A 15,705-nucleotide genomic window follows, 5' to 3' on the forward strand; every position below is an offset into this window, starting at 1 on the left:
GTTGTGTTATTCCACGGGTCTACAATATTCCTTTTAAGGATGACAACAGCCGCATCTCAGGAAATCCTAGTGGGCATCCTCTCTGCTCTCTGTACTCTATGTAACAATGCTTCATGTCTGAATACCAAGGCCATTACTCAATTTATTGTCCCAATTTTACTGATGAGGAAAATAGAGATTTAGGAAGCCGAAATAATAGATTAGATGCCTACTCACGACTTAGTGAATATTCACACATACACAACCTCTGTGAGCAAATTATATTTTCCCCATCCTATATTTGTTGGGCTAGCACCATGGGGATTATTCTGGGAAAAGGGATGTTCACAGATAAGACACAAGGAGAAATTTAAAATGGGATTGCATGGTTGGGCTTGCACTTCTGGGATTCTGCCATCACTATGAGAAAAATATGTCTTGGGTAGGCTCAGGGAGGATGAGACATATGTGAAGCGGGCCTGAAACTAATTCACAGATTGACGACAGGCCCACCCGAGCCCAGACCAGATCAACCAACACCAAGCAAACCCATGGATGTATGTAATTGGATGTCACTGGGTCTTAGGGTCATTTGTCACAGAACACCAGGGTGGCCACAGGTAACTGACACAGCCAATGTATCTGACATCACGCATATAATAAAAGTTGGAGCCAAGACACTCAACCAAGTTGCTGTGGTGCCTCATACTGTTCCTATTTAAAGAGCATTTCCAGGGGCGCCCGGGTGGCTCAGTTGGTTAAGCTTCCAACTTCGGCTCAGGTCATGATCTCACGGTTTGTGAGTTCCAGCCCCACGTTGGGATCTGTGCTGACAGCTCAGAACCCAGAGCCTGCTTTGGATTCTGTGTCTCCCTCTCTCTCTCTCTCTCTCTGCCCTTCCCCCGCTCGCACTCTGTCTCTCTCTCTCTCTCTCTCTCTCTCTCTCTCAAAAATAAATAAACATTAAAAAAAAAATTAAGGAGCATTTCCAAATAGGAATAGGCTTGCTATTCATAATGATAATTCATGACCCTGAGAACACCTAAGATACTTTCTGGATCATAAAATAAAAAATGATTATAGCAAAAATTGCAAATGTGTTTTCTGTTTTTCCTAATTGAAAATTATGTCATATTTAATTAACCTTCCTGTTTACCAGCTTGGTTAAATGGTACTACCATTTTTCAACATTAATAACCATCAGAAATATTCAATAAACATAGATTTCAAGTGCTACGCAGTGGAGGCATTGTTTGAATAATCACCAGTCTCTAATGCCAGATGGAAAAATCAATTCTGTAAAAACTGGAGTGGATTTTCTAGCAGGAATTTTTACTCATCTGTGTCCTAAGACACCAGAGAATAGATTTTTCGGATGTTTTGATCCTCTGGTTTTAGTCTTTCTTCAAACCCAAACTGCAAAATTACACCTGTTCTTAAATTTCAGACCCAAAGCAAATTTCCCACTTAAACCTAAAGATATGTTGGGTTTGTTAGTTTTCCTCAATTACTAAAAATATTCCTACATATTTACCAAAATATTGAAAACATATTCTCTTACAGAAAAAAGGATTTTTTTTTTTTTTTTTTTTTTTTTTTAGCAAAGGTGATTTTCTTTTTTCTCTTTTTTTAATTACATTTTTACCTCAAGACCGAACCATGCAACACGTCTCTGGACGGGTAGCACAAGAGTCGCGTTGTGACTGTCATTCAGTTATGCAACAGTGCCCGCGTCTTCCAGCAGATTGACTTTGAGGTAGGCAGAGTTATAATTTCTGGTTAAAGAAATAGCCGCTGCTAATTCTTCCGGGACAGTGCTGTCAGCATCCATTCAAATGAGATGGAGAGGAAGGGGGGAGGGAAAGGAGAGAGAGGAAAAAGCAAAAAAGGGGGAAATGGCAAGTTAATGCTCAGTCATAGGCTATCACATACATGTGTGGGACGGGAAATATAATACTATGAGAACCAGAGTTTGTCTCCTCCAGAACCCCGAATAAACACACATGAAGACAAACTCCCTAGAACACAACCTTATTTTCTGATACGAAAGACTGATTTTTTTCCTTCCTGTTATTAAAAAAAAAAAAGGCAGCTTATTTGCAGAAACCGGAGTTTAAGATAGCTGTGGTGGTATTGTCTACAAAGCTGAAAGATGCTCTTTTTTTGTTTCATATTCTCATTAACGAAAGAAGCAAAGGGGATGTGAAATAGAACAAACTCTGTAAAAGAATGGAGTGCAAAGAAGTCTCCCACTGACATGAAAAAGTCAATTCGAAACGTGAGCTAATGTCACAAGAATCGAGTTTCAGGAAGTGACTAAATAGATGTCCTTTCCTTTTAGTGGTAGATGGCATAGTCTCCTCATAGTCTCTTGAAAAATATTTGTTCTTCGGCCATTTTTGCTGGTAAAAGGACCATGCTGCTTGAAAGACTGAAACAAAACCATTGCTCATGGAAAGGCCTGAGGAAGCTCGAAGAGGCAGGGTGTTCCATTGATTCTTGTTCTTTCTTTCTTTTTTAATTTTTAATTTTATTTATTTTTGAGAGAGAGAGAACGAGTGGGGTCGGGGCAGAGAGAGAGAGAGAGAGTGAGAGAGAGAATGTCAAGCAGGCCTCGCACTGTCAGCGCAGAGCCTGACTGGGAGCTTGAACCACGAACTGTGATCATGACCTGAGCCAAAATCAAGAGTTGGACGCTCAACCAACTTAGCCACCCAGACACCCCTCTCTCCTTAACATTTTTAAGGTTTATTTTCCTTTCAAGTTAGGATGTAAAAGTGGTGAGACATTCCACTCCACTTCTCTAAAGAGGCCACCTCAATTCTAAGAACAGTCACTGTTTTCTGAGCGCTTAGTCTATGCAGGCAGCAGGCTTACGTGATAGAGCCAGGATATGGACTGAGCACTCTTACTCCACATCTCGTCCACTTAACCTCCCAAACACACATTTGGAAAGCGTGATTCCACAGCTTTCTCCCCCTAGAATCCCCTCACACTCTTTGCTCTAGCAGGCAGTGGCTTGGAAGTGTTTTATCTGTATCTGTAGCCTAAGATACCGATAGATGCCTGGGGTGAGGGAGGAGCACAGGGTTGAAGGATGGGCCGTGTAGGCCTTCTACTTCCCATCTTTGCTCCTCAGGGGTCTGGAGCAATGTGTGGGACTTCGGAGAGCAGCCACTGTCCCTGTGACCCAGAGGTTCAAACATCCTCCCTCATCTGGGCCAGTTGAGGGGATGCTATCGCCTTCCACATCCCCTGGCTGGCAGAGTAGCAGAAGCTAATTCTGGGAGAGGCGACCTCTTCCAGGAGCCCAGGCAGGGTTCACACCCCAAACAGACCTACGGTCTGTCTTTAACGCTCCCATTTCCCAACCTCCCAATTTCCTCATCACTGAATTTAGGTGGCATTAATCCTTTTGAAAGAAGGCTGGACATCAACAAATAAAGCACCTCTCTGAGGCAACACAGCTGCCTTGCCCACCTCGTTCATGCTGCTGTTTATTTAGTTACCAGACCGAACATCACTGGTTGGTTGGTTTCAAAAACTAGTTGACATAAACAGATCGGAAATGGAATGTCAGATTGAAGTGGCTGAATTACTGTCTGCAGCTCTGAAAGAGCTTCTGTATTACCATTTTGCTAAATATGACTTCGTATCAAGTATCCGTTTATTTTCTTCGACTGGAGCAGGTGGCAGCCTAAGTGATCGTGACTGATGCCTGAAATTCCTTAACTGGAAACTGTCGTTTCTATATCAGTTAGACAAAGGTTTTTTAATGCAATCTCCTTCAGTCAATGATACCTCTTCTAGCTCTACAGTAGGTACATTATTACTAACTCATCCCGAGGAAGAAGGGAAAGGAGAGAGAAATTCTGGTGCCTGAAGAGGAGAGGGAAAGATGATATTAGACAACTGGTTTCTTGAGTAATTTCTTACAACTACTCTTTTATTGAAGGTAGGCCCATCAAGCATTTTCTGAGTAAATGAAAAATGGGAGAGGGTAAGGGAAGAAGGGAAATTTTTGAAAATGGACACTGATTTTACTTCTTTACTTTATAAAAGGTAGTTAAATAGTACTTTGGCAACCAAACTAGAAAACAGTAGAAGGGAAATTCCTCCAGCTCAAAAAGGGAATCTGTGAAAACCCCACAGCTAGCATCATATTTATTGGAAACATACTGGAAGCTTTTCCCTTAAGACCAAGAATGAGACAAAGATCTCCAACCTCACCATTTGTATTCCATTCAACTAGAGGTCCTAGCCAGAGCACTTAGGCAAGAAAAAGAAAAGGCATCCAGATTGGAAAGGAAAAAGTAAAACAATGTCTATTTGCAGATGACATGACCCTGTATGTACAAAATCCAGCAGAATCCACTAAAAAATGATTAGAACTAATAAACAAGTTTGGCAAAGTGTCAGGATACAAAATCAATACACAAAAATCAACTGTATTTTTGTATACCAGCAAGGGACAACCCCAATAAAGAAAACAGTTCTATTTACCACAGCATAAAAAATAGAATACTTGGGAATAAATTTAACAAATGACATGCAAAATTTATATTCTGAAAACTACAGAAAGTTGCTGTGATAAATTGTAAAAGACCTAAATAACGGAAAGTCATCCTATGTTCATGAATCGAGAAGACTTAACATAGTTAAGACAGCAATACTTCCCAAATCGACCTACAGATTCAATGCGATCCTTGTCAACATCCCAGGAGGATTTTTTTTCCAGAAATTGATAAACTGATCATAAAATTCATGTGGAAACGCAAGGGACCTTGAATAGACAGACAATTCTGAAAAAGAAGAACGAAGTTGGAGGACACACAAACTGTTGAAAGCTCACAACAAAGCTAGTCATGAAGCTGCCGTGGTGGTGGCAAGAGGGTTGGCTTATGAATCAATGGAATTGAGATGAAGTCCAGTAATAAAGCCTTACATTTATGTTCAAGTGGTTTTCATCAAAGATTCCAAGACAATTCAACAGGAGAATCATGATTTATTTAACAAATGGTTCGGAGACAACTGGATATTCACATGAAAAAAAAAAATTAAGTCGTACCCCATCTCACACTACACACAAAAATTAAATCAAAATTAATCATGACCTAAATGTAAGAGCTCAAACTATGAAATTCCTAACAGGCGATACAGAAGTAAATCTTTGTGACCTGGGATTACACATGATTTCTTAAATACCAACCCAAAGTACACAAAGGAAAAATAAACACATTGGACTACATCGAAATTAAAACTTTTTGTGCCTCAATGGGCACAATCAGGAAAGTGAAAAGACCACCTACAGAATGGGAGAAAATGTGCGTAAATTATGTATCTAACAAGGGATTGTATCCAGAATACACAAAGAACTCTCACAAATTAACAATAAAAAGACATATAAGCCAATTTAAAAATGGACAAAGATTTGAATAGACATTCCTCCACAGAGAATATACAAATGGCCAACAGGTACATGAAAAGATGCTCCATGTCATTAGATATAAGGGAAATGCAAACAAACCACGATGATATACCGTGTCACACCCACTGGGATGACTAAAATGAAAAAGATGACAATAACAAGTGTTCATGAATATGTGGCAACACTGGAACCCTCATTCGTTGCTGGTAAGAATGTAAAATTGTGCAGCTGCCTTGCAAAATAGTTTGGCGATCCCTCAAAATGCTAAACATAGAGTTACCATATGATTCAGCAATTTCATTCCTAAGTATATATCCAAGGGAATTGAAAACATGTTCACACAAAAGTGTGCTCACAAATGCTTATACCGGAATTATTCGTAACAGACAAGAGGTGGTTGTAAATGCTCATCTACCGATGAATAGATAAAAAATATAAGTTTGGGAGCACCTGGCTGGCTCAGTCGGTAGAGCATGTGACTCTTGATCTTGGGTTTGTGAGTTCCAGCCTCATGTTAGGTTTAAAGATTACTAAAAAAAAAAAAAAAAAGTAAGCTTGCTTAAAATGGAATGTTGTTTGGCAATAAAAAAATAAGGAAGTACTGACACATGTTACAGTATGAACGGACCTTGAAAACATTATGCTAAGTGAAAGAAGTCTGTCACAAATGATCACAAATTATATGATTCCATTTATGTGAAATGTCCAAAGTTGACAAATCCAAAAAGACAGAAAGGAGGTAGTAGATGCCCAGGGCTAAGGAAGGAGGGAAGGAGTGGAGAATTACTGCTAATATGCATAGGGTTTCTTTTTAGGGTGATGAAAATGTTCTAAAATTAAGTCAAGATGGTTGCACAGCTGTGAATATACTAAAAACCACTGTATACTTGAAATGGGTGAATTTTATGGTGTATGAAATATATCTCAAATCTTATAAAAACACACTTTCACATAGGATATATTAGAGAAAAAAAAACATATCACTCTATCATAGGATTTAATTTTCAAGTTTGGGCTAAGATATTTTTGTAGAAACTGTGAGTTGACTACCCAACAACCATTCTTGTTTCTGAGAGTAGAATCCCAATTTGGTCCAAGTCGGAGGCAACAGTTTGCCCTGACCCCAGGTGAGTAGTATTGATTGACATAACTCCTAGTCAATCACAGGATCCTTATTTACCTGGGACAGTGATTGGTTCAAGGTGACCCAGCCCTGGCTGTTGACACAAAATGGGAACCTTCTGCTGAGTCTTTTTTTTTTTTTTTTTTTTTTTTTAGAAAGAGCATGAGCAGGGGACAGGAGCAGAGGGAGAGAGAGAGGGAAAGAGAGAGAATCCTAAGCAGGCTCCACTCTTAGCAGGGAGCCTGGTGTGGGGCTTGATCCCACGACCCTGGGATCATGATCTGAGCCAAAATCAAGAGTCTGATGCTCAGCCAACTGAGCCACCCAGGCACCCCTGCTGAGAGTCTTAGTGGGATAAAAAGTTCTGGATGAAAAGATCCTTCCATTCTCTGCTTTTTGATTTTAGTTAGTAAGGAAGTGACGCATGTGGAGGCCTAATCATGAAAAAGAGAAGCTGTCTTGAAGCTGCTAGATTAACCACTTCTGGAACAACTTATCTCCAAAGTTTTTATAACACTTGTTAATCAGGCCCCATTGTTTAAACCACATTCTGTCAGATATGCTGTGAATTGTGGCTGCAAGCTTCTAATCGATAGTTTTCTCTTAAGTGGGCTTATTTGTGAATTTTCACAAAATTGCATTTCAGATCTACATCAATGTTCTTCTTTAGACAATGCGATAAAACTGATCTAGATTTTTTCAGAAGACAGGACTACTATTGGTCAGTGAAAAGTAAAAGAAGAGAGAATCTTGCTCAATGGGAGAAATGACCTTTTACACATGAAATGGATCAGAGTATTGGTCAGCCTTTGTTAGGAAGCCAAGGTGTTCCTAAGGGTCACTTGTCAAAATTTCCAACAGGCATCTTCTAGGGCCTGGACTGGAGTGTTCATAAAATTCTACATTCTCTGTTTCTTAATTCTTACATGAAAACTTCTATGATCACAGGCTCATTTTCATACAGAAGCAAGCAGCTGAGCTTCCAGATATGTTAATATTTTATAACTTGGTTAGCTTGGGCAAACTAACAACCAGAAGTCAGCTCTTAATTGGTTGCATCTAATTCTTTATGAAAATTGAAACAACATCTTATTATTCACCATTTAATAAAGTTTTAGAAATTATTTTAGAAGTGAACAAGAGAGATGCCTGGCTGGCTCAGTTGGTAAAGCAGGTGACTCTTGACCTCAGGGTTGTGAGTTTGAGCCCCACATTGGGGGTGGAGATTACATTAAAAATAAATAAATAAAATCTTAAAAAAAAAAAGAAGTGAGTAATAAATAAATCATGATAGAAAAGCAGACATCTTAATAATCCTGAAAAACTTACCCTTTCTCTTTAAATTGTTTACCTTAACAGAAACCAGGAAATTTGTGAAAATATCTACAACTGCTGATGCCATCGTGGAATCTCTTTATAAATCTGTAAGCCTGGGATTTACACTTGTCTCACAACTGTGATTTAATTCTTTATATCTTTATGTATATAATTGCTGTAAGCAATACGATTGGACCTAAATCAATGCAAAATTTGGCTATGAAATATTGAGACAGTCTCAAATATTATTTTGTGATAGAACTAATGCCACAGAGGCAGATGTAACTGTTGTTTTTTCAATCTTCAAATTTTACGCTAAGAAGGCAATTGGGTAAACTACTTCCAGAATAGCCAAGTGAACTCCATGTACCCACCTGTCAGTGCAACAACCATAAATGGCAAAAAAATTTTTTGAGAAATAAAACCACTTAAAGTGTCAAGAAATTGAGATGCCTGGGTGGCTCAGTCAGTTAAGTATCCGACTTTGGCTCAGGCCGTGATGTCACAGTTGGTGAGTTTGAGCCCCTCATCAGGTTCTGTGCTGACAGCTCAGAGCCTGGAGCCTGCTTCTTTGGATTCTGTGTCTCTCTGTCTCTCTGTCTCTCTACCCCCTCCCCCAAGAATAAATAAACATTAAAAAAATAATTTAAAAAAATAAAGTTTCAAGAAATCGTCCTAAGGACAGGTACTAAGGAAATGAGGAAACATGTATCAGGAAAATATAGTAAATTTTAGTGAGAATAGCAAAAATCTAGGGGACTTAAGCTAGAATCTGCTCCCCCCATCCACCCATCCAGTTTAGCACAAGTGGGTGTGGCCAAGAAAATGAGGCTGTCTCCCCTGAGCTCCCAATGGATGGCTATGGTGTCTCCTTGGGAGGGACATGCCACAGGCATTTCTCATCCCAGCCTCAGGTCTGTATCACGGAGGCTGAGTTCCAAGCAAGTATGGTTGAGAGGTCAGAGGCTTTCTTCTTCCATCAAGCCCCACTCATAGGGCAAAGGATCTACGTCAGGTGTGACAGGCTGAGACCATAGGAGCTCTGATTGCCATCATCTCAGTTCATTCATGGGTCAGAGCATCCACACCAAGAAAGGCCAACTGTGAAGATCAGGGGCCCCTGCCCCCACCCAGCACCCTACTCCTAAAACAGGTGTCACTCACAGAGAAGCACACCGTTGTCCCTACCTTGGGCTCTGGAGCCACAGCTCAGATTTTGCTGAGGAGCAGAGGCAGGCTATAAAACAGAAGTTCTCCCCAAAAAGAACTGACTTTATTTGAAACAGAATGTGGGGAAGTAAAAGCCTAAGGACATTCTCAAAGCTAAACCATAGGCCATCTAGTTTCCCAGGGAAAACCAGAGAAAGATACAATTAATAGAGCATTCCTGGGGTTCGAACAGACTTCCAAGACTGGCCTCAAAAACCTCCCCTGGAGGGGCGCCTGGGTGGCTCAGTCGGTTGGGCGTCCAACTTCGGCTCAGGTCATGATCTCGTGGTCCGTGAGTTCGAGCCCCGCATCGGGCTCTGTGCTGACAGCTCAGAGCCTGGAGCCTGTTTCGGATTCTGTGTCTCCCTCTCTCTCTGACCCTCCCCCATTCATGCTCTGTCTCTCTCCGTCTCAAAAATAAATAAACGTTAAAAAAAAAATTTTTTTTTTAATTTAAAAAAAAAAAAAAAACCTCCCCTGGAAAGAGGACTGAATTTAGTTGGATCAACCTGTAAAGCAGTTCAGACCCCCAAGGCATTGTCAAAAAAAAAAAAAAAAAAAAAAGATACAGTAATCAGTCTGGCAATTAGTAGAACCTAACATCTGGGTGTGATACCAATAGGGGCAGACAGCTCAACTGAGATTAGGGAAAATGAAGGGCAAAGGGAGCTCTAATAGGGGTGCCTGGGTGGCTCAGTTGGTTAAGCGATTAGGCGCAGATTCTCGATTTCGGCTCAGGTCATGATCTCACGGTTCGGTTCGTGAGTTTGGGCCCCAAGTCAGGCTCTTCACTGACAGCATGGAGCCTGCTCGGGATTCTTTCTCTCTTCTCCCTCTCTCTCCTCCTAAGCCCCTCAAAAATAAATAAGTAAACTTAAAAAAGTAGAACTCTGATAAAACTACCACCATCCTCACACTGCAGGGAAAGTAGACTTCCCTAAAAAAAAGTCCAGCCACGATACTAGGCAAAAATAAACGAACAAACAGCAACATGCCCTAGGGGTGGAGGAAGTCAATGTCCAGAGTTGCTAATAGACATTGACTAAAATTTCCAGTTTTCCACAAGAAATTTGAGACATGCAAAGAAGCAAAAAGTGTGACCCTCACGCAAGAAAAAAAAAAAAAGCAGGCAACAGAAACTGCCTGGATCCAGCTGTTATACATAACAGAGAAAGACTTTGAAATGGTCATTATAAATATCCTTGAACAGCTAAAGAAAACTGTGGTTAAAGAAGTAAAGAGGGGCACCCGACTGGCTCAGTCAGTAGAGCACACAACTCTTGATCTTGGGGTTATAATTTCAAACCCCATGTTGGGTGTAGCAATTACTTAAAAATAAAATCTTTAAAAAAAAAAAAAGGTAAAGGGAAGTATGATGATAATGTCTGATCAAATAGAGAAAATAAACAGAAATCATAGGTGGCACCTGGGTGGCTTAGTTGGTTAAGCATCCAACTCTTGATTTGGGCTCAGGTCATTATCTCACAGGGTTTGTGAGACCGAGCCCTGAGTTGAGTTCTGCCCTGACAGCATGGAGCCTGTTTGGGATTCTCTCTGTCTTCCTCTCTCTCTACCCCTCCCCTGCTGGCGTGCTCTCTCTCTCTCTCTCTCTCTCTCTCAAAAATAAATAAACTTTTAAAAAAAGAAATTATTTTTTAAAAAAGAAACAAATGCAGATTCTGGAGTTGAGAAGCACAATAACTTAAATGAAAAATTTATTACAGCAGTTTTGAACTGGCATACAAAAATTATCTATGAATTTGAAGATAAATCAATAGAGATTATATAATCTGAGAAACAGAAAATAGATGATGGAAAACGAGCAGAACCTCAGAAAAATGTGGGATACCAACACACATATAATTGGAGAATCAGAAGGGGAGGAGAGAGAAAGAAGCAGAAAAACCTTCTGAAGAAATAATGACTGAAAACTTCCCATATTTGCTCTAAAAAAGAATAACCTACACATCCAAGTTCAACCAATGTTAAGTAGGATAAACAGAACAAGATCCACACCTAGATACATCATGTAAAAATGTGAGAAGACTTTTTTTGAAAGAGAAATGTTGAAGGCAAAGAGAAAAATCTCAAAAGCAGTGATTGGAAAACAACTTGTCATGTATGAAAACCCCCATAACATTACCAACTGACTCCTTATTAGAAAAACAAGGGAATCTAGAAGGGGATGTATTCAAAGAACTGTACAAAAAAAATCTGTCAACCAAATATGTAAAACCAGCAACACCACCTTACAAAAATGAAAACAAAAGAAAGGCACTCCTAGATAAACAAAAACCGAAAGAATCTGTTGCTAGCCAACCCACCTTACAAGAAATACTAAAGGAAGTGCCTTGGGCTGAAAGCAAGTGAAGCCTGATGGTAATTCAAACACACACATGCACACACACACGAAACAGGTAAAGGTAATTAGGTAATTAAAGATGGTGTGAATGCATGTTTCATCTCCTTTCTTCTCTTAACTGATTTAGAAAGCAATTAAAATAATGTGGGAGGGTGCACAGGCTGTCCAGGGGGTGGCGCTGTCCCTGTTGCACTGGCAGCCCCCCCCACCCCGTGGCACTTAGGGAGGGAGGGTGGGCCTTCCCAGCTGCTCACTCAGCTCCCCTTGCCTGTAGCAACCCAGCTTCCAGGAGGCAGCAGTGCTCATCCTGCGTCCCGGTGCTGCCACCACCCACAGACACCGGTGTCAGCCCTGGCCGGGCCGAGGCTGGAGACTGGTCACCTCCTCGGGGAGCCATTCCAGCAGCTCCTCTCCAGGTCCCAGCAATAAACTCCTCTGAAGCTGAACAGTCATTCCCCACACGTTTGTGGGCCCTGGGAATCAGGTAGATTGGGAGGTCACCAGCTCCAAATTGAGCTTGGTCCCTGGGCCCCCTCTGACACTCCCCCTACCCTTGGTTCTCTGGTCCTGAACTCCCACCACCTCAGAAAAGGTTCCAGGTCTGGTGGTGTCAGCCTCAAGGACAATGTCCCTGTAATAAGCACTGGGGTGGGACTAGAAGGGGCCCCCACCCCTCCTCCCCCAAGGATGTTGGCATCTGGTCTAACTCCAAAGGGCAGAAAGAAACCCACCTTGTGACCTTGGATAGGTCTCTTCTCCTTATAAGTCAAGTCATGGGCAGAGGTGGGGGCTGGTAGTGGGAGCTCTGCAGGGGTCCAAAACCCGACACCTGACACTCTTGAGACCTCTTGCCCTATACCGATGGGACTCTTCCTGCCCTGGGCTGTGGCTATCTTCCTTCCCTTATGATGAGACAGGGAGCATACTTCAGTTTGGTTTCGTTTTCAAACTCCTTAAGGAGGGGCCCTGGGTGGCTCAGTCGGTTGATTTCAGCTCAGGTCACGATCTCACGGTTCTTTGGACTGAGTCCCAAGTTGGGGCTCTGCGCTGACAGCACGGAGCCTGCTTTGGATTCTCTCTCCCTCTCTCTGCTCCACCTGCGTGCTCTCTCTCTCTCAAAAATAAATAAATAAACTTTAAAAAATAAAATAAAATAAAATAATAAAGTAATGTGTATATAATTGTATTGTTGAGCTCATACCACACAGAAATATAATATTTGTGACAATAATATTACAAAGGAGGTGGGTGGGAGCAAAGTTATATTGGAGTAAGAAAATTACACTTGATGGTAATTTTAACCCCCAGGAACAAATGAAGAGAACCAGAAATGGTAAACAAGAAGGTTAATATAACAAACACTATAAACATATACTGCCTTCTTTCTCTTTGTTTCTTTAAAATACATAAAATTATGTAAAGTATGTTATACACACACACACACACACACACACACACACACACACATAATAGAAGAAACCACAAAAAAAAACCCTCAAAAATACAGTGAAAAAAATCATTAAAGGAATTAAAATATTACACTGAAAAATACTTAATGCACGTAAGAAGACATTTGGTCACAATCACTAATGCATTTGGTCACTGAACAACCCAAACACCAAAAAGGTGAAAAACAGTGAGAAGATGCTTTCCAAAATTTGGTTCAAGGTACTAATACATTTAAGGATCTTTCTACAGTAGTACGACAAGTACAGTTCTTCAAGGGTTTGTTCTTAAGAGAACCTACTGTTTATTCACTTCTTCCTTGCCACCAGGGGGATAATATATTTATGTAAATTTCTCACAATGACCCCACCGACTGCAGAGCTATGGAAGTGGAATTCTTGAATAGGAAGTAAATCAAACTGACTTGAGATCTGTGATGGAATAGAGTCTATGTGAACTTGTTCACACAGGATTCAGAACCTCTTCCTTGGGTACACATCACATGCCCAGGAACATGATCCAATTTTCAGGGAAGAGAAACGATCTGCATGCACTTTTATGGAAAGATCGATATGTTCAAAGGCAGGTAATGCCCTGAAGCTTAATTGTTTTTGAGAAAAGGGGGCCAGTGACTCCCTTTTAGAATGCTAAATGACCTTGGTAGGCAAGCACCTCAGTAGAGCTTTTGAACACATGAATGGAAATTACCACATTTCTCCCAGATTAGACATAACCACAATCCCTTCCTGGAGTCATCAGTAAGGAATGTGTTTAATAACCGAACCTGTGGTCTCTGGGCTCTCTGTCATTGGCAGGACAAATAAGGACAAGGATATGGACACAGCAGGGGTAAAGGAAGATACTTTGTGCCTGAATTTATTGCTCTCTTTTTCTTCATCTCTGTCTCCTCACCCTTCTTATCTATTTATAGAAAACAAAATTATTCCTTAAGTCTGGATGTAAGAGAGGAACATGTACGAATGCATGTCTTAGGCAGATAGTCATGTAAATGATTACAGAATAATAAAATCAGATGTCCAGAGTAAACGATTTCCATCACCACTAACCCATGGCAAGGCTCCCCACTCTATTTTAAGCAGCTTCCAATCTACTTGTGGTCTTTTACCTCAATTTCATTTTTATAACATGTTTCCTAGTTTATAGGGAGCTTGCCCAAATACTGAAGGCCAAAAAAAAAAAAAAACAAAAAACAAAAAAACCTCTACTATCCTCATTTCTAAAAGCAAGATTTTATGGGAAATTTTGCCAATCAAGGAATTTTCTTTCAATGTTCACTGAAATAGCATATCAAACTGCCCTTCAGACCCATGGTAACTCCCTTTACAATTTCATAGTCCTCTTGCTAGCTTCATTTGGAAAAGTGACTTTTTTTTTAGAGACTGGAGAAAATCTGACTATTCGGGTTTTCAAGTAAAAGTACCAAGAATAATGAAAAATTGAGTGGATGTAGGAAGCATTTGAGAGATTTGATTGGAGAAATCATTGATCAGTCTTTGTCTATCTCCTTATCATCACTCAGGGGTCTCATTCTTCTGTGTTTGTCAGTTTTATTTCCACGAAAATCCCCAGTGTTCTTCTTTTTTCTGTGGCAGATTAAATCTATGAATGGAGATAAACATTTTTACTTATCCATTCTTGGTGTATGTTATGCTTTCTTTAGATTCATGTCTTTCATCTGTTCTGGAAAATTCTCGATTAGAGAATTGTTTCTTTGAATATTCTCTTTACTCCCTTTTATCTCTTTACCCCTTCAGGAAATGTGAGAATGACTCACTCTATTCACCATGTGTCTTTCTGTTTTGTTTTGAATAAAGGCACAATTCTTTATTAAAGTGGGTTTATTTATTTTATTAAAGTAAATTACTTTTTAATGCCTCATTAACAGAATTTAGAAATGACCAATTACAAATTAAGTAGCTTGGTGACCATAATAAATTATTACGCTTTACAATTTCCTAATTTTTTTAAGTTTATTTATTTTTTAAAATAATCTCTACACGTGGGGCTCAAACTCACAATCCTGAGGTCAAGAGTTGCACACTCCTCTGATCGAGCCAGACAGGTGCCCTACCACTTTCTAATTTTTAAGTAGACTTTGTTGTGGAATAATTTGCATAAAATACAATCTATATTTGAAGTGGAAATATTTAGATATTTAAGCAGAAGTGGATGAATTCTGAATTCATCTATGTAACCAATGCCCCATTTAAGATACAGAAGATCTCCCCAAAAACTTCCATCCTACTCGTTTACATTCAGTCAACACTCCACCACCACACCTCATTCAACCACTGATCTGACTTATCAATAGAGATTTGTTTTGTCTGTTCTAGAATTCTTTTTTTTATGTTTGTTTATTTATTTTTGAGAGAGAGAGAAAGCGTGAGCACAAGCGAGGAAGGGGCAGAGAGAGAGGGAGCCAGAGGGTCCAAAGCAGGCTCTATGTTGTCAGCATAGAGCCCAATGCGGGGCTCAAGATCACAACCTGAGCCCAAGTTAGATCCTCAACCTACTGAGCCACCCAGGTGCCCCTGATCTAGAATTGTATCATATGAACAGAATCATGCACTTGTCCCTCTTTTGTGTCCAGTTTCTTTGTCCAGAATAATGTCTGGGAGATTCATTCATACTGTTGCATGAACCAGTATTTTGGTTTTTTATAGCTGAATAATATTCCATTGTATGCATATATCACAATCTCTTTATCTACATCATTTCATACACATAAAGTCATCTAAATTGTCACATTATGAAAGTGTATCTATTTGATAGAAGATATGATATACAAAAATTGGGGCGGGTGGCACCTGGCCGGCTCAG

This window comes from Panthera onca, chromosome A1, assembly GCF_046562875.1.
Source record: "Panthera onca isolate mPanOnc1 chromosome A1, mPanOnc1 haplotype 2, whole genome shotgun sequence".
Lineage (NCBI taxonomy): Eukaryota > Metazoa > Chordata > Mammalia > Carnivora > Felidae > Panthera > Panthera onca.